This window comes from Rhineura floridana, chromosome 10 (assembly GCF_030035675.1).
Source record: "Rhineura floridana isolate rRhiFlo1 chromosome 10, rRhiFlo1.hap2, whole genome shotgun sequence".
Classification (NCBI taxonomy): domain Eukaryota; kingdom Metazoa; phylum Chordata; class Lepidosauria; order Squamata; family Rhineuridae; genus Rhineura; species Rhineura floridana.
In genome coordinates, this window is record NC_084489.1 from 37,300,326 (window position 1) to 37,320,746 (window position 20,421).

At 40.2% G+C, this 20,421-nt stretch overlaps 1 protein-coding gene and 1 pseudogene across 22 annotated transcripts in view; both read right to left on the reverse strand.

Moving 5' to 3' along the window:
- CREB5 (cAMP responsive element binding protein 5) overlaps positions 1–20,421 on the reverse strand; it is a 400,244-nt gene that overhangs the window by 275,116 nt on the left and 104,707 nt on the right. The gene's annotated exons all lie outside the window — the stretch shown is intronic.
- Positions 19,533–19,651, reverse strand: LOC133365730 (5S ribosomal RNA; annotated as a pseudogene).

Here is a 20,421-nt window from a genome sequence, read left to right on the forward strand (position 1 = left end):
CAAGAGAGCTGAATTAGGGCAACAGCATAAGTGAGGAACAGTGCTTTAGAAGACCAAATCTGACCATATTTTCTGCTGTAATTAAGTGAAGTGGGGTTTGATGACCATAGGAATTAATGCATGGCAGGACTGGAGGTTGCAAGCAGCAGTTTGACCTGTTTAGGATAGGGTTACCATATTGAGCAGTTAGCAGGGTTTTACTTGGATCCTAACCATGCAACCCGGTGCCCACTTAGCTGATTAGGTGGCCTGGATTCCTGGACCCCAGCTGGTCATCCTTTGGCTAGTGCTGCATGACATAATGGTGTGTGTCCTTCTAGGAAGAAGTGATCGTAGAGATCACTGCCCTCCCCCGAGCTCGATAGGAGGCGCTGGAGGTTTCGGTGCCATGCTGGCTGGTCTTTCATTCTGGGAGATGTGGGGAGTAGACCTGGTCTGGGCCTTGCGGGCTGCCATTATGGCTAACAGTGAGATGGGGTTATAGTTGGGTTGCCTCACTCTGGATTGTCCTGGAGGGCTATCCTCTCCTATTGGTTGAGGGCTCTTTACTCAGGTACTGCCTGAGGCATTAATTAACTAACTAGCTCTCCCCCACCCCTTCCAAAGTGGGGCGGTGCCTTGGGTCAAGGGCCAGAGGCTGGTCTGTAGTTTCACAACACTCCTTCCCCTCTTTCGATCCCACTTCCCTTCCTTTCCTGCCACCCTCAAGAGTTGGGAGCTCCTGACTAGAGACAGCAGGTTCTCTTTTCTCCTTCCTTGCAGTGTATTCCCTGGACAGTCTATTGATGTTCGGCTTGCTCTTTGTGTGCACCTGTGCCTAGTTCCGGAAGGTGTCTCATCTGAAAGCCTGGCTGCTGTTGGAGAAGAGGGGAGTCTGGGCGGGGTATTCTAAAAAGGTAAGAAACTCTCATTGAGCTCCAGGTGTCAACGCAGCAAGGGACAGGGGCTGTAACAAGTCTGGGCAGCCTTGACAAAATGCCAAGAGAGCAGGAAGTTATTTGCCTTCGGGGATGTCATAGTTGCAGAAGGTGAAGCTAAGAGCTCTTTCATGTGATTCAAAACTCCTACACGGAAATGTCTTCACTGTGTAGATGAGCTTCACAACCAAGCAGGGATTTGAACACAGGACTTTGCAATCTAAATCCAACACTTTATAACCACAGCAACTTTCCAGCTGCAATCCTATATACATGCTTACTTGGGAGCAATTCCCATTGAACTCAATGAGGCTTACTTCCAAATAAACACATACAGATCTACACTGTTAATAAATAAAATATAACAAATAACTAATCTTTCCCCTTCAAAGTATCCCACCCCACCCTTGCCCTCCTGGCAGTTTCTAGATTATAAATTTTACAAACATTTTGTCTCCATACCTATTATTTGTGAATGTTAAAGGTTCTTAGCCAAAACCTTTACAGAACGTACTGAGGAAGACAACCAAATGTCAATGGTGAATTAATAAAATTTTTAAACAACCCCAAGATCATAACTTTTAGGCGTTCCAAATATGAGCGTAATATGAGGGTGGCTTTTTCCCATGTTCATTTTGGTTAGTATATGCTACAAACAGGTACCATGTATCTAAAAATTTGTCTGTTTTGGTTGTACCTTGCTCTAACCGAAGTTAATATTAATGTTAATGTTTCCATGAAAGCCATATACTAGACCTTTTGATACCAATGCTCCAAGGTGGCTCCACTTAGATCCTTCCAATAAATTGCAATCGTAATCCTAGCAGCCATTAGTAAGTAGCCTATGAGAGATTTATTTCTGAGATCTTTATTGACTCCTACAAAAAGATGGAGAACTGTGAGTTGTAGAGTCCTCTCTGGAACTGAGGTCGTGATGTGTTGTATTTCCTGAAAGACTCGGTTCCAGAAAGGCCTCACTTGAGCACATTCCCACCACATGTGATAGGTACCACCTATGTGCCACTTTTAACATAGCTTCCCGTACCTAAGAAGATGTGCTTACAAGTGGTTTATTCCATAATATTTTCCACTTCTGTTCATCAATCTCACCACCCCAATCTATGTCTTTTTAGACCATTCATGCTGTTCCCACCTAATGATAGTAAAACTCCATATATTTGGGAAGTTATTCCCTTTTCCTGTTTCTAGCTGCCAAAATGATATGTTCAAATGGGGAGTGAGCTGCAGTAGCTTGGGCTTTAGTTTCAGGATGTTAGGAAGTCTAGAATCTGCCTCCAGTGTAACCAGCGTATACCCTGACTACCTATAGCTGCATTGAAAGCTTGATATGTGACCATAACTCTGTTGACATAAAAATCTTGAGTCTGAAGAATCCTCGTTCCCTCCATAATTGCCACGGTAAGTATCTATTTCTATTAAAGAAGTTTTGATGAAAAAATAATGGTGCTAATGCTGATGCATTTGACAATAATTTCTTTCCCCGATGGAGCCAGCTCAGAATCAACGTCTTGGTGAATGGATTTTTTTCCTACTCTTTCCATTTGGATTTTGACGTGTTTCCCGCTGGGATAAATTCTCCAGTGCCACCCATCTTTTGATTTTATAGTCCAACATTATGTAGATATAATGAAATTATATAACTGGTTAGCATCAGGAAGGTAAGTTTGGCAATTTGTCATTTACCTAAAATGTCAGTTTTAGGTAAGGTTGTCATTTTGACCACTGCAATTCTAGCTGGTAATTGTAATTGTAATTTTTAAAATCTATTTAATTCAGTTCTGATTTTGCACAAATTGGACTATAGCTGGCCAAAAATAATTTGTTGGGGTTCCTATGCACCTGGATTCCTAAGTAACGCACATGACCTGAACATAGGCTTATATCCAAGGCAGCTGCAAATGGTTTTTTGTAGGCTTGGTGGTAAGTGGAAACACAAGGCTTCAGACTTCTTCAAATTCACTCTTAATCCAGATACACCAGCAAATTGCTGAAGTTCCTTTTTAATGTAGAGAGCAGCCTCTAAGGGGTTAGTCACTAACAGGGAGAAGGAGAACATCGCCACCCAGGGAAGGACAGCCTGCTGTTGCTGCTGCTGTTGGAACACCACCTCCACCACCCTTCCCAGTGGGACTGCTGCCTGGCAGACGTGCCTCCTGCAGGACCAGGTCCCAGGTACCCAGCCAGCTGTGACTAATTTCCATCACCTGTCCCTCTTTGGAGGGATACATAAGCCGGCTGGCTGAGGTGGCCTGGGGTTTTGTCTTTTGTTTTGTTGTTTTTGTTTTCTTTTGGGTGCCATTGGTTTTAGCTATGGGTGGGTTCAGTTTCATTTTATATTGTAGTTCTTCGGTTTTTATGTAGTTTGTATGTTGTATTTTACTTTATCTTGTACGCCGCCTAGAGTGGCCGCTTGTGTAGCCAGATAGGCGGCCTAGAAATAAAATTTATTATTATTATTATTATACTCAGAAGGTGATGTTGTTGATCTATTTTGATCCCTTTTATATTATTGTTGCTACAAAAAGAAATGGCCAATGGCTTTATGCCAGGAGAAAAAGTAGGGGGGAAGAGGATACCACTGCGTTGTACCTCTGAAAATATTAAATTGTGTAGATTTCATACCATTTACTCATATTGTTGCTATAGCTGGGGAGCATATTTTATGTAAAAGTTCAATAAATTTGTTACCAAAATTCATTTTATGTATCACTTCGATCAAAAATGGCCAGTGAACATAATCAAATGCTTTGTAGATATATAAGCTTAAAAATACTAGTGGAGATTTATTTTTACCGTAATGAACTAAGTTTAAAATATGTCAAATTGGATTTGCAATTTGTCTTCTGGGGACAAAACCTGTTTGGTCCGGGTGAATTAATTTCTTTATAACTGATTTTAAAGTATGTGCAAATATTGAGGTAAATATTTTATAATCAGTATTTAATAATACTATTGGTCTGTATGAATCAACTAACAAAGGATTTCTGAAATGTTTGGGGATAACAGCAATTCTGGAAGTGGATCATGATACAGGCAGGGGATCTCCGTGAAGAATACCATTAAACAAAATGAATAATTTGGGTATCAAAATACCTTTAAAATATTTATAGAATTCATTAGTAAAGCCATCTGGGACAGGAGATTTGTTAGTTTTCATAGAGTTAATAACTGTTTTAATTTCTCTTTCTCTTCCTCCTCCAACTGTTCAAGACATAAGCCATTTAAATGTTCAGTTATCCTGTCTTTTGGCACCTGATGTTCCTGGTATGTCCTTAAAAAAAGGACACATATGTATGCCTTATATTCTTTGATGTCCAGGCCATAGTACCATCTGGCTTCTGCACAGTGGATATCCTGGCAGCTCTACTTTTCTGCTTAAGTCTATTTGCCAAGAGTCTGGAGCCTTTTTTTTGTTTTGAATATAACATGTTTTGTTTTGTACATAACATGTTTTGTATATAACACGTTTTTTGTTTTGTACATAACATGTTAACCAGAATTTTATTTGTGGCAAGAAAATCCAATTCTTTTCATTTTGATTCTACCTTTTGAAGAATTCTGGGTCTCTCCATATGTTTTCAATAAATTTCTTCGTTCAGTCTCCAAGATTTGCATTTGTGTGTTATTTCATCTGATGTTGTGCAATTCTTTAACACAAACTCCTCTAATTACAGCTTTCATTGCCTCCCTTTGAGTATGTATTGGCATACCTGAGGTGTCATTCTCCTGAAAATAATTAACCAATGCTTCCTTTAATGTGTCTTTACAGAGTGATGAGGTAAGCAGCCATGGATGCAACCGCCAACTAAGGGGGGTGCGTTCACATGTGATTTTGCATTAATTACTGCTGTTACAGGAGCATGATCTCTTATTGTAATTGACCCTATTGAGATGTCTATAAGGCAGTGGAGAAGTGTATCTGATAAGAGGATCCCATCTAGCCGTGAATGCGTGTGGCATACCAAAGAGAAAAAAAAGTGGAGCTGTGATCTTTAGGGTGTACTGCTGACCACACCTCTTTTAAATTGTGATGTAATAAATCAAAAAATTGCTTCTTGACCACATGGGACATGAAATGTTTCCTATTCCTCCGGAGCCTTGATTGAGTCTTAGAATTCTGGTTCACATTGTCTGCATCCATTCCCTTCATATTAATAGTAAAGTCACCTCCCATAACTAATTGACCAAGTTGAAATTTGGAAAGTTTTCTAAACAACCTTTTAAACATTTTTATCTGCCTTTTGTTTGGAGTGTACACCAAAGGTTAACTGTTCCTTGCCCTCAAACATCCTGCTACAAAAAGAAAACGTCCCTCTGGATCTCTCTAAATCTTTTGAACCATGAAAGGGAAAATGCGCTTAAAAATTATAGCAACTCCCCATGCTTTCGATGCCCCAGCAGCCAAAAATTGTTTGCCAAAATATCCATGCTTTAACAACGCTTCCTTTGGTTTTGGATTGTGAATTTCTTGTAGAAAAATTACTGAGGGGAGCATTTGTTTTACATAGCTCATAATAGTTTTCCTTTTAAAGTCATGGCCTAAACCTAAACCCTTAACATTAAGCCTAACAATTTTTAATTTATCTAATTCACGCTTAGATATATTGTAAATAAGAGATTAGCATCATTTTTCTTCCTAATTGAAGAAAATAAACTTATATTTTGCCATAACAGAAGTATGTGCCTTTGGGCTGCCCCCCCTCCTCTAACCATCCCTCCCAACAATTCCCACCCTCCCTCAACAAACTCCATACTGACCAAAAACATAAAAATATTAAGAACCATTCTAAACCCAAAACATCCTACCAGAGAAAGCTGACTTTAGGTCTGTAACCCAGCCAGCACATGTGCCTCATGGCACATGCTCTAAAATCAAGCCATCTTTGTGTGTAAATTATAAGGGGAAGACTCCTTGAGAGAAAGAAAACTAAAATACGCTATATAGATATAATGATCCCCCCCAAAAAACCACCCTCCTCCGGATAAACTGTATTAAGTCTAATTAAACCAGTACATAAAGAAAAACCTCTTTGCGCTGTTTTTTCCAGTTCCCATTTTAAAAAGTTTCTTTCTTTCTTTCTTTCTTTCTTTCTTTCTTTCTGATCTGAAATACATTAGAGTAAACAAACAAACAAACAAGAAAGGAAAAACGTTCATCACCACCTATTGTGGTTCTGAGTTGGCAACCTTTGTCCAATGGAGAGTCCAGGGAGATCCATGTCCTGTTGTTAGAAGAAAAAGAAGTTAGGTGTTCAATGAGGTACTTGGGGTGCTATCACCGCATCGGACTGGCAGTCATGAGGAATCCTTTGCTGAGGTGTTGCAATTCTTGGATGTGTTTTTAAGATGTTTGGTTTCCCATCTCTGATCTTTGCTTTGTCTGATATTCTCCACATCCACATCCTTCTCACTCTCCATTGTTAAGTTCTCTGGCCATTCCAAGCCACAGGCAGTGAGGAGGGGTAGAGTGCTTTTAAGTGATGCTGTGGTGAGCTGTTGACCATTACGCATGACTATCAGTCTGAAAAAAAAAACCCATCTGTGTTTTATATCAGTTTGTTATAGTGACATTGTAATCGGGTAAAACTCTTTTCGTCACTTCAGTGTCTCAGGGCACAGATCGTGTAGAATCAGTACAGTCTGTCCATTGTACGTTAATTCCTTGATCTTCCTCACTCACACCATAAGTTCTTCCTTTTTAGTGTATTGGGCAAAGCATACTATAATGTCCCTGGGAGGAGCCCCATCCTTAGGTTTAGCTGTCAATGCCCAGTGCACCCATTCCAAGTCTGAGACACTGAGTTCAAATTCAGGGATCTTAGTTGCAAGCCATGCCACAATGAAGGCAACCATAGATGCTGAGTGTTCCTCAGAGCATTCTTTAATGCCACGAAAATGTACGTTTGAGCAATGGGCTCAATCCTCCAATCCTTCGAGCTTATTTTTTGTTTTATTCTCATGTTTAAGCAGAAGAATCTCTTCCACACTCTCTAGACCCAGATCTAAGGCTTCTGATGCCGAGGTTGCTATTTCCTCCAGCCTGTTGCTAAAAGTCTCCATTGGGTCTTCTAATGGTTTTAATTTTGCTTCCCAGCTGCATTCCATTACTTCCTTGAAGGATTTAAATTGTGTGCCTAATTCTTCACTAAGGTTAGGAAATGCTGTCCCGGGTTCTTGAGTCGCAGCACGGGTGTTTTTTGCTTGACTAGGCGCCATATTGTTGGCCGCTGGTCTTTTTGCTGCTGTTGGGCAGTCTGTATCTAATGGCTGAAAATAGCCTGTTAAACTCCCTTCTTTCGCTTTAGAAATGGTCGGTAGCATACCCCAATGGGTCTGACATATAATAATAAGTGAGATTTAATCTGGGAACATTATCCAGAGGAAGGCAGAGCAGGGAAACTAGGCAGCCATCTTGTAGCCTCACTGGCCATGCCCCCATACTGTAATTACTTGTTACCACCGCATCCAACCACATCTGAAGGCAGTGAACTCTCTTAATATACAGTGTAAATAACACTCTGCTTCATAGGATTTGGACAGTGTGATCAAATTATCTGGCTTTAATACACCATGTTCAAAATTAAATGAGTCTACATGGATGGAAAAAAGTTATAACTGGGCTCAAAAGCAAACCTCTCTGTAGAAAAGGCTGTGGAATTAGTATTTGCATTTTTCAGCCTTGCTGCCACCCTGTTACTTGGTGCTTACTCCAGAGTAAAGTTGCATTGGAATGCAGCCTCACACAAGCAGAGCCTCTGTTCAGCAATTCAGAAAAGGCTACAAAATATTTTTAATACATATCCTTCAAAATTACTGGCAGGTATCTCCACACCAAAAATCACCCTGCTTCATAGGAATGGAACAGTTGCCCTATCTAATGCTAGCACAGCTTGCCAGGTATCTAGAATTCACAGCATTTAAATTTTTATTTTTTAAAAAGAGGTGCCAGCAGTCAAGTCTCCATCAAGTTCCAGTCATTATCATAGAAGGCTGTTTCCCATCTCCTTGATCTGGTATGTGAGAATCAGTGTACTAAAGACTCTTCTCACATGCTCAGACACTAATAAAGGGCAATCCTTCACTAAAGCAACATAAAGAGCTTAAGAGTGGATGATCAGCATCCAATTGTTAGCTAACACTAATATCTAACATATCAAATCTAGATCCTCTACTTTACTAGGGGGCTGTTCTTGCTTTAGTGGATTTATGCCTCCTATTTTGTTTCTATTTTCTCTTCCCTTTAACCTTGAGGCACAAATTAAGGGCCTGCATTGTGGGATTAACTCTAGTAGTTACTCTCACTGTGTATATTATCATCATCATCAACACTTCTTGTACGAAAAAGAAACTTGCCTTTTGGGAATAGGAAGCAAGGCCCTATTTCAAAAGCCCTGGAAATCCTGAGGAAGGCTTAGAAATAGATTGGGGCAATCTGTTCACACAACTATTCCTCTCTCTCTCTCTCTCTCCATTCATTTAAACAGCAAGCAGAATTATAAGTAAATAATAATTTTATGGCTGCAATGCTAAGCACATATATTAAAGTTGTATGAATTCAGAAAGTCTTATTTCTGAGTAAACATACTTGGGGATCGCACTGCATGCCACACAATGCACTGAGACTCTGGCAAAATAATTCAAAGTACATGGAAAAGTTAATTCATAAATGATCATTTTAAAAGCATCTATAAGCAATCAGGCCATTTGGGTTGCAATCCTATGTACATTTGCATGGGAGGAAGTCCTATTGATCTCACTGGAGCATACCTCTGAGTAAACATATCTAGGGATTGAACTGATAGTGATAGAGGTTCATGTCAAATAAAAGCTTATGCAGATCTCATTAGGAAAGCAAAGGAAACCTATTCCTGAAGTAAAAAGAAGTAGGGGTGGAGGGAGGAAATCAATTGAGTTCACATTTAAAGATGACCCGACCAAATTTGCACTTTCTGAAACAATAATTGAACCAAAACACCATGATCCTTCAAAATTTGCATTTCTCTGCATTTTGCAGTGCAGTTCTCCAGCCAAGCAATGTGTACAAAATGTCTGCAGAAATACATACATTAGTGAAAACAACATACAAAATCACATTATATTAGGGAAAACAGTGTTAGGAGAAATTTGCACTAAAACGCTGATGAATTTTCATAAAGATTTTTTTTAAGAAGTTGCAAATTTCTGCAGAAATGTGGAGAACTGAATTTAAGTTTGGAAAATTGGAAACAGAAAACCAAAAATAGTTGGATCCATTCATCACTAGGAAGGAGAAAAAGACAATGCTTCCAAAGGTTCCAGCACTTCTTGCAGTGCTTTACCAGCAGCAGCATAACCACCTGGCTGAAAATGACTACCTTATGCTGAACAATAGCCATTCTGCTGCTTTCTGAAGCCTTTATGGGTCTTTCCTGTTGCTAGCTTTTTGGCTCTAACTTTGGAATTCCCACTAAATAAAGATAGCTATAGCCATAACAGGCTTAATCAGTCTGGCTTTTTATTTCCTCTTTCACCAATTTCCATTAACAATACTTCTAAGATTAATGTCTCCCGCCCCACACAATGATACCACTTAAACACATAAATAGCTCACAAACAAGGGTGAAGGGACGAACTAGGAGGAGGGTGGAAAGTGGAGTACTGAGAGGGGGAAGCACAGAACACTGTCCTGTTCGAATAAAAACAGATTCCCCACATTAATGCAAAATCAGCATATGGTTCTAATAGGCTTTCTAGAATGATTTATCAGGTATGATTAAGTCTTCAATCTGTATGTCTGTCTCCATAAATAAAGCAGAAGTGCACCTTGCTCTAAAATGTATCAGCAGTGTTCTGTTACCCACCCAGGTTACCACTCAGCTATGGAAAGGGAAGATTTTGTGTTTAATAGACAAAAGAGGGCATTGAAAGAAGGCTGCCAAGATGTAGGAGCCTTATCTTGGAGTGTCTTACTATAAAGCTATTACAATAAAGGTTGTTCCTTAAGTCTGTGTTAGTCATAAACTACCAACATGTCAATTAAAAAAAGTTATACCTTTTAAAAAATCATAATGCTCCAATCTAGAAATTAGGTGCAGGTACAGGGGTTTTGCCTGAAAAAGCTCATTCAATGGAGGGAGCATACAAATATCTGCATTCCTTTATGCATACTGAGGTCCTCCTCCTTCCACTACAATGAGTGAGCAATGAGTGAGAAATGAGCAGAACTGGGGCTCTGGACCAAAGATCAGGTTCTCCGTAATGAGGCAAGATAAGATTAACAATGAATACAGAGACAACAGTCCAAGACTTTCATGATGTCCCTTTTCAGAAGAAGACTCTCTATCTAGTGCAGTGATTCTCAAACGGTGCGCCAGGGCACACTGGTGCACTGCAAGAGGTGGCTAGGTGTGCCGCGAATATTATGAAAGTATATTATTAAGATATTTTTATTCATAGTTTAAAATATATTAATATATTTTTAATTTTGTACACGAAGTGCGCCAGAAAAATTTTATATGTTTTATAGTGAGCCGCAAACCAAAAAAGATTGAGAACCACTGCTCTAGTGTCATAGTTGCAAGGGAAAAACTTGGAAAGGTTGGGGCTGCCAGCTGAAATCTGAGGATTTCCAGTGGTATAGGAAGTAGAATTATGGTACTTACATTACTCCTTGTCTATTCTTCCATGCCCACTGTTTACTAAGCTTCTGTCTCTATTGCCTGTTTATCTCCATTAGCAACGTACTTCCGTCTTTCCAAACTCAGTGTTTTTAATTTATTTTAACAAATTGATTACTACTGATTATATCCCATCCAGGCAAGTGTCGTTTCTTTTAGTTCCATATCAAATGGCTTAATAAAATGTCTCTACAGGTTGATTGAGCAGAAAGGATCACTCCAGAGTTGCGCTTTGGGATGTGGAATGAAACTATGTCTGGAATGCAAAGAGATGTCATATAACCTCCAGTGAGGTTGGTGGTGGTCCCACCAGCCTTTAGTGACACATACAAAATTGGGACCCATATAATTAATTCCTTTGTAAACATCTTGATATTAACTGAGAACATTATTTTGCTAACTATGTTACTCTGAAACATGGCATTCTGAAGTGTTTGCCAACAAAGTTATGATGGTATCATTACATAGTTTCCTGAAAAAGTGACACAGGACTTAGTTGTATCTAGGTAGAGCCAGGAGTTTCCTGTTGTTTTTCTGTTTTTTTTTTAAATATTGGCTAGCTTTCTGACTGGTGTGTTCTCTTAGCATCCCATGACAGTATGTACACTGCTGTTTCAGTATCCTTGGGGGTATTCACACGTTACTCTGTACCCAGGTAGAAGCCCCCTGTACCTGGGTACAGCTGCTCTTGAGAAAGAGTCTACACGTGGTCCCTGCATGCTGTCCACATGGAGCTGATCATGAGCAATTAGTTTTTCTCCCCGGGGACAGCCTGAGCCTTTGTTCTAGCAGTAGCTGCTGCTGCAGCCAATCAGAAATGAGCTCAAGGAAATAGAGGAATAAAGCTAAAATGGAGGCAAGGGCAAGAAAGAGGGAAGGGAGACCAGCCTGAAGCAAGGGATGAGCTTGAGGGAAGGAAAGAGGCAAAAAATGGGGGGGAGCTTTGAAAGACTCACTGCAATTTTTAAAATGTCTACTCAGAAGTACGTCCCATTGAGTTCAGTGCTTCTATGTGCTGGCAGTGATCGAGTTTGAGAGAAGGAAGGAGAAAAAATGGGGGAGAGGAGAAAGCTTTGGAGAATTCACCTACTCTCAAGTAATTGTGCAAAGGATTGTAGCCTTAATCTTATTTAATGCCTTATTTCCTTTACATTTCAACTTTCTTACAAAGAGCTCAGTGTGGCATACATAGTCCTGCACCTCCCAAATATATCCTCAGGATAACCCTATGAGGTAGTTTAGGCTGAGAAGGTGACTAGCCCAAAAGTCACCCAGTGAGTTTCATGGCTGAATGAGGGTTTGAATCCAGGTCTCCCAGGCCCTAGCCCAGTACTCTTATCACACCACACTGGCTTTTGCAGAACTTGTACACTACAGTACCTCTATAAATCCAATATAAATTACCCACTATACTTTTCTTCCTTGGTCTTTTAAAACCTATTGAAATCAATGGTAAGGTAAATTCTGTTGTGTGCTTTCTATTGCCTCCTAAAGGTCAAGAAAGAGAAATATAGCCAAGACTCTTCCAATAATTTGATGACATAGGTCAGCAGTGATACATTGGGGGGGGAGAGAATGGCAGTGGCACAGAGATGGCAAGGTTGGGGGTACTTTGGTGGAATGCAGCACAAGCTTGCAGGTGTGTGCCCACCTGCAGCAGGATGGTGGTGCCACCAGCGTGAACTTGCAGGCACCTTGCCCCATTCAGTGAGTGGCAATGCTGCCATTATTGAGAGAGCACTGCTACTGCAGAGTCTGGGATCCACCCTGTGTTTTACTAGAACCTCAAGAACCACCAACTGCATCCAGCTGCAAAAGACATACGTCTAGTATGAAAGAACATGGCGTCTCTGAGAAGCTGCTGAGCACAGGGTTATCAGAACTGAGATGAGCTCACAGTCTTTCCACACATAGATCTATTCCTACTTTCCACAAGTATTCTTAATTTCAGTTGTCAACTTTCCAAACGGATGTGTGTCCTTTTGTTGCTATTGTTAAACAACTGAAAGCCAGAAGCGCTTGCCAATTGACTACAAATCTCCCAGGGATCTACCAATAGATTACAGTTTATCTTCTGGCCATCCCTGCACTAAATCATTTGTAATCTCACAGACCTACCTTGCAGGGTTGTTGTAGCATGGTTCAAAGGAGTGCTTGCAAGAATGAAACTACAATAGCAGAGGTAAGACTCTTCAAAACATTGCCAAAGAAGGCATTCTCAAAAAAGCAATGCCACCTTTCTATTGTGTATCCAGAAATTGAGAAGAGAAAAATTGTGGATTTGCTCATTTCTGTGCAGCTCTTACCTTCTATGTCAAGTGTCATGCATCAAAATTAGACACACATGATGGTCAAACACATGATAATGGCTGCCTCCATTAGAAACTGTTGTCAGACGTAGCTGCATCACATGGTTTTATGGTAACACAAACCTGCCTTGTAGGGTTGCAATGTTTTGTTTATTATTTATTTATTATTTGATTTACATCCTGCCCTTCCTCCCAGCAGGAGCCCACGGTGGCAAATACTCTATGGTTAGGATGGTTAGACTTCATGGTTAGACTAGATCAGGATCTAATACTCTAGATCAGGATGGTTAGACTTCAGGTTTTTTGTACTGATTTTTTTATTATTATTATTACAAAAACCCACATCCACTAACCAGAGCAAACCACAAAATATAGAGTTAAATAATTCTTAGCCCAGGAATTTGTTTTGAGTTCCAAAATTGAACTGAGCTCACAGTATTTCCACACAAAAATCCACTTCAGCAGTATAATGGTGAGGTGGTCATTTTCTTGTTTTCATTGTGAAACAGGAGTCTGAAATCCTCACTGATCTTCTGTGAGTCATCCTGAGATACACCAATATATTTTGATCTACTTTCTGCCCACCCTGCACTTAAAAGGCTATCCAAAAGCTAAATATTATGACATAGATCAGAGGTTCCCAACCTGTGAAGTAATCCAGAGGGGGCCACGAACAGTAAAGAAATTATTTATTAATTTTTTAAAAAAGTCTTCACTCCCTGGACACTGTCTGCTCCCCACTGCCACTGCAGATGACACCACATTGCTCCAAATGAGAGGGGAGGACTTTTGCTGAAGTGCTAGAGCGTCTTTCAGGTGCACCAAAGGCAGGCATCTGCCTATAAAATACATGGAAGACACCGAAGGAAGCTGAGGGTGGAGGTACCAGAAAGAAAATGGAATTACTACCACTGACTGCCATCTCCTCACGCTACCACTGCTGACGACGCCCTTACTTAGAACAAGAGGGCTTTTTGTGAAGCAAAAAGAAGCAAGGCTGCAAGGAAAGGCTGCTTTCCCCCTTCCTTCCTGGCAGCCAAGCTGCCTTCCTGGAGGGAGGTCACAAAAATTTTTGACCTTGTAAAGGGTGTCCCATACTCATAAAGGTTGGGAACCACTGACATAGATCATAAAAAGAGATACTGATGATCACTTTTTGATACTGAGCTACAAACATTTCTACTGAAAAACCATAAAAACCACAGCCCAGAGCCTTCCTGTTTCCCAAATACCAGGAAAGGCTTTCCAGGGGACACAGTATGTTAGGCTGGAAAGCCCAATTGATAAATAATTTCCCCCACATTGATATTTTGAGTGCAGTTTTGTGTATTAAAACCCATGATATCCTCAAGAAAGAATCAGGTGCACCATGTTGGAAGAATAGTTTCAGTTCATAATCTTTTAAGCAGCTTGTTTTTGTTGCAGCCCCCTCCTCCTCAAAATATTTTCATATATAAATATTCAATATATTTAGGTCTGCGCTTTCACACATTTATCTATGAGTAAGTCCTATTGATCTCTATAGGACTGTATAGACATGTATAGGATTGGTCCATGAAAGCCTACATCAAAAACCATACATATTCTAATAACAGGCAATGAAAAATGTAATATTTTAATAAGTATAATTATGATAGTTACAGGTTAGTATTTTCTTTTAAAAAGTTGGTGTTTTGATTTTAAAAACTTAAGAATCTGCAGGAAAAATGAAAAGAGTAAAACTACATTCCTGTTTCTGCCAAAACTCTTTCTATTGAATGTACTCCTTGACAGGAAACAGTTTCAGGAAGTATAACAGACCCAGCATGCCTTGCCTTGTTGCCAGTAAAAGAGAATTGCTTCAATGACGCATTTAATAAATGTCATTGAAGCCATTTTCTTTCCCTGGCAGCAAATGTGTATACAACAGACTGTACACTCGTTGAATGTGACATGTGAATAACTGTATGAGTGTACAGCTCAACTACTTGTGTACCCAGCTACACAGACTGTACACTCGTTGACTGTAACGTGTGAACAGGGCCCTTGTTGTGGCTTACAGGCATTCATAACAATCAACCTGTATTGATGAGAAACGCTCTCCAAATGCTCATCATGGAGCACCTTCATGTTAGACAGGTTCTGGGCAACTGCACTGGAATGAATGCAGATTCCAGCCAGCATTCACATGAATTCCCCGATAACCAGCATTACAGGGAGAATGAATCTTAAATGCTTTGCCTAAGTGTCTGAAATCTTAAAAATGACCTTCTATTGATGTATTTTGAGAGGTTCCAAATTACGGTGCATTACAAATCATATAGCAAAATGCCACCACAGCACACTTTTTGAAAGATTGCTATTAGCTCCTAATGCCTAGTGTTAAATCAATAGTCAATAATGCCAGTCACCCTAACATATACTTCTGGAGCATTTTTTGTCTTTTAAGGCTGCTTCATTTAGAAACTCCATGAATATAATCCATTCATCATCCCTCTTCCTCATCTTTATCACAACAGTCAATGTTATAATCACTTATTAATGCTTGTCAGTCTTCAGAATCTCTCAGGAAACAGTGGCACTGCTCTTTCCCTCTCCCCCCCCATGTAAAAGATTTTTCAAATTTCTGTTTGCTCTTCCCTCATAAAAATGGAGAACTTTCTATGATGACCATAAATATGATAATCAGCATTTTAAAATTGTCCTGTATGTTGGTCAAAACTAGCAACCACTGAGCAATGTTTAGCTTTTTTTTTATGCAGCACTTTAAAGAATTCAAAGCACTTCACAACCTTATCTTTTTATAATCATATACACTGGGTCAATTTTATTGCCATCATATTTATTTATTAGAATACATGTATCCTAACTAACAGGCTCAAATACTGCAGATGGGAGACTGAGATTGAGACAGAAAGACCTAGTCAGCTGATGAGAGAAGCAAGATTCAAACCAGAGACTTCCCAATTTGTCACTTAGCTTCTTGCATTGCTACTTTATACCAGCTCTGTCAATTAAAAAGATCTCATGCAGTAAATAACTGTGGCCAGAAATTTGCAGACCAGAGGACCAAATGTGGCCCTCCAGGCCTCCCTGTCTGGACCTAACTTATTTGGCCACACTCCATCCCATATTCATGTCTCCCTCACCAGCCTGCTTTACACATTTCATGTGTATATATGCCTGTCTGGAATGCAATCTGGAATTATGATGCTGCCTCATACAAAGGCAAAAGTCACATCCATTGGTCTACCCACTTTTTCTTAGGGCACCACTCACCACTGGCTTGCAGCCCCCCATCCCCAAAGGTTGACCATGAGGCTACATGGCCCTCAGGCTGAAAAAGGTTCTACACCCAGGACCTGCACAACATGATAATGGGGCACATGGAGAAGTATAAATTTTTGAACCACAGAAAACCTTCTTTCCCCATATACACTTTTTATATCTTACAATAGTTCCATTGTATCCAAATCAACTAGCACCAGCCGATATAACTTTGAATATAACTTTTATAAGAATCCATCAAATATCTGCTTGTTACCTATCAGCAGTTTCTATTAAAGGTACTAAACCCTTATACTATCTGTCTATGTATGGGAGCCTACAGACAGTATTTTGCAGGCATGATTCAACTGCATGCTAGCACTTTAGGTTTGTGCAATTAAAGTGGATTAAAGAACTCTGTTACCAAAATGCAACAAATCTGCATTAAAAAACAAGCAACCACTGACTTTTTGAGGTATGGAAAGTGACGAGGAACTGCACTGAAAAGTGTGGGATGAAAGAATAACTAAAGAGAAAATGTATAAACACCCCCACAAGAAAATAGTGATGAATTCAGGATGAATGCTGATTGTCATATAATGGCAGGACAAATAAAGTTTCAATAAAGACTGGACATAATCTAACCTCTTCATAACTTAGTGCAAGGAAATCAAGATGCATGCTAAATAAATATGTCATCTGGAGGGGCCCTCAGGTTCTTTCATTTTCGGAATACTATTTAGTTTTTTTACCACATTTTTCAAAGTTTAGCATTCCAGCACCAAAGTCTCCTGTTCTGAACTTCATGTTTATCAATATTTCTCTAACAGTGAGGTACTCAAACAAGGCACTACTATTTGTGTAATCTAGTCCACCACAACCTTATAAGGAGAGCCTATCATCTTCCTGGTTCCTGATTTCTTAGCAGTGAATCATTATCCAACAAAACTACTGTATGTTACAAGAGCCATCTCCCCTATCACTTTCACTGGCATGACTCACAGTCTTTTGGAATGAGGATGTATGTATTAGTTGGAAAATCAGAATGGAATTGTATATTCATATAAAGAAAACTGCCTCAGTCTGGCACCTTTTGACAAGAGTGCTTCCAAAATGAGATGATAGCCACAAACATTACAAAGTACCTGTCAACCCAGATGGCACACTGGGAAGAGCCACCAGAATCTCAGTGGGTGGCATGCTCTAATATGACAAGGTATCTTCTCCTGCATTTTCTGGTTAATGCTAATACGATAAGCCATTTGGGGATAGTGGAAAACTGCTCTCTGGAAACATGAACCCCTTAAATGGGTTAATGTAGAGACCAGCCCGGGGTGTTGGGGACTGTTACTGGTCTAGGAACAAGTATCATTTACTGCATTAGTCTTGCTCACCCAACTAAAGTGGAAGAGCATTGCACTCAGGGAGAAATGGGACATGATGCTATTCATGCAATTAGCTATCATGTGAAGTTCTTTAAAGCAAATAACAGCCACAGGATCCCACCCAATCTCACTGGGACCATGGTGGAGGCAATGTTTAAAGCCCCACCCCTGCCCACACCATAGTCTCCCCAGGGCAAGAGTCACAATGATTCCTAGATTGCTGTGCAAAACCTCCCAGAGAGTCTAGAAATAGGAAGCAGTGGCAGTAAAGTTCCCTGCAATCGTGTGGTGAATGAAAATATATCGTCATTGTTGTTGAAGCATGCTGAAACCTTGCTTATTGATTTATTATTACTACTACCCCCACCTATGACTACTTTCAGTATCATCATTGCATTTTGAAAGCTCACAATGTTTGCCACATCTAACATCTAAAATACTGTGTAAGAGACTGCAAAGACACTCCAGTACCTTATACTGTTCCAGGCTGGATACCACGTGCCCTTTTTTCCTGTGACATAAAGAATGCAGGTGAGGTCTAATATTCTAATGTTTAATAGCGTCAGTCCAGTTGTTTTCTAGGAAAGGAATACTGATCATCCCAGCCTTTACTTTATTCTCTCAGACCTCCATTCATTGGTCCGGAGTAAATTTGTCAGCAGTTCTTCCCCAGCAGCAGGAAAGGTCATGTGCTTGCAAATATAACCTATGACAAATGCTTTGGATACTTTATGCTCAGACCAGAGTAAACCTAAAACCTGTTGCTTGAGGCTTAGATGATAACGTGATCTGCCGTCACTGTCTACCTTGCTGCTCTGGACTGCAGAGTCTGAGTAACACACTCTGTGCAAGGTGCAGCCATCAATTACAGACTATGGGCGCAAAGAGATGTCAGACAGCCTTACTTTTTTCATTTTGTATTATCAAGCATAGTTTGCTATAGTTTTAATTTTCTTGATAGTCGTGTGGTCAGGATGCTAGAATTTGGAGATGAAGAGCCCCCAAATGTACCTATGACCTATTTTTCATCTATGAATACTAGTGCTAGTGCAGCCTTACCCAGCTTGGTGCTGTTAATATGTTTTCAACTACAATTCCAGTCATCTCTAATTATTGGCCATGCTGACTGAGGCTGATGGGAGTTGCAGTCCAAAACATCTGGATGGCACCAGATTGGGGAAGGCTGTGCTAGCATGTATTTGTCTCTCCCGTTTCTGCCCTCTCTTTGTTATTTGTTATCAATATCTCTCCTTTTCCACCCCCAATTTTTTTACTCTAACCTTCTTGGGGCAGGCAGCTATATTTACTGTGTAAAGTGCCATGTACACTATAAATTAGTATTGGCAAACCTGTGTCCCTTCAGATGTTTCTAGGCTACACCTCCTAGCATCCCTCTGACTATTGGTCATGCTGGCTGAAGCTGATGGGACTTGGACTCCAACCACATCCAGGGGGGCAGTGGTTTCCTATCCCTGCTATAAATAATGAATGATAAAAATAATGCTGAAATTGTACTGGTTCACCCACACACACAATTCTTGATCTGACTTGTTAATTGCAGTAGGAACACAGGAAACTACCTTATACTGAGTCAGACCATTGGTCTATTTAGCTCAATATTGTTTACACTGACTGCTAGCAGCTCTCCAGGGTTTCAGGCAGGAGTTCTCCCAGCCCTACCTGGATATACTGGGGATTGAACGTGGGACCTTCTGCATGCCAGGTAGATGCTCTACCACCGGCATATGGTCCTTCCCTTAAAGACAGATAGGACCTGATGCTGCACAAACTACTACATACAATTTGGCACATGTGATGAAAGCAGAAGAATCTATTTCACCACATACACTTGTTATATGCCTTCAAGTCAATTACGACTTATGGTGACCTATGAAGTCGATTACGACTTATGGCGACCCTATGAATCTTTTTTGGATATATTCATAGGGTTTTCATGGTAAGAGGTATTCAGAGGTGGTTTACCATTGCTTTCCTCTACGCCTACGGCATCCGGTATTCCCAGATGGTCTCCCATCCAAGTACTAACCAGGCCTGACCCTGCTTAGCTTCTGAGATCAGTCGAGATCAGGGGTGTTCAGGGTAGTATGGTTGTAGACCACCACATATACACATAATGGAAAACTCCCAGTCATGAGTTTCTGTTGCATGTAGAAGATGCACTTTCAACTTCTGTTACACATGAGAAATTGCACATGCAAGACAGACTAGCATGGCACGGGATGCATGGAGTGGGGCAAGGGATCAGATTACCAATTGCACAGAGGGAGTGACCTATGCATGTGGAATTGCACACATGTCACTTCTATGCAAACATGCAACTGAATATGTGGAGGAAGGAGAAGGACAGATCAATCTATTTCTGGTCCATGTCAATTTTGTATATATTCACTCATATTTCCATACTGTCCTATTTCTGCATTAATCTGTTTTAAAACACACACACAAGATATACATTTCTAATGTACTGAAACCTTATTTCAAAAGGTTTTCAAAGCCAAAAACTGCATTCAGGAAATGTGAAAGTGGCTAGATAACTACGTTCCAACCTGTGCATTAGATCAGGAGATGAGGATCAGATTAGTTCATACCGCAAATTGGCTAAGATCAAATTCCACAAGCACATCTAAGAGCAGGGACCTCACACGTACCTGCAGGATAATATGTGTAACAGGCTACAATATCCCAGAAATTTCATCATATTGAAGCTTCTGTCAATCTCCTAATTTTGCTACTGTGGGACGTTGTGCTTTGTACATAAACCAACCACACCTATTTTCTGCGTTTCAATAAATATTGCAGAGTAACTCCAGAGACTGTTTTAGAGCTCTGTCAAGTTGTTTCTCTTAGTTTCTATTTTTTTAAGCTT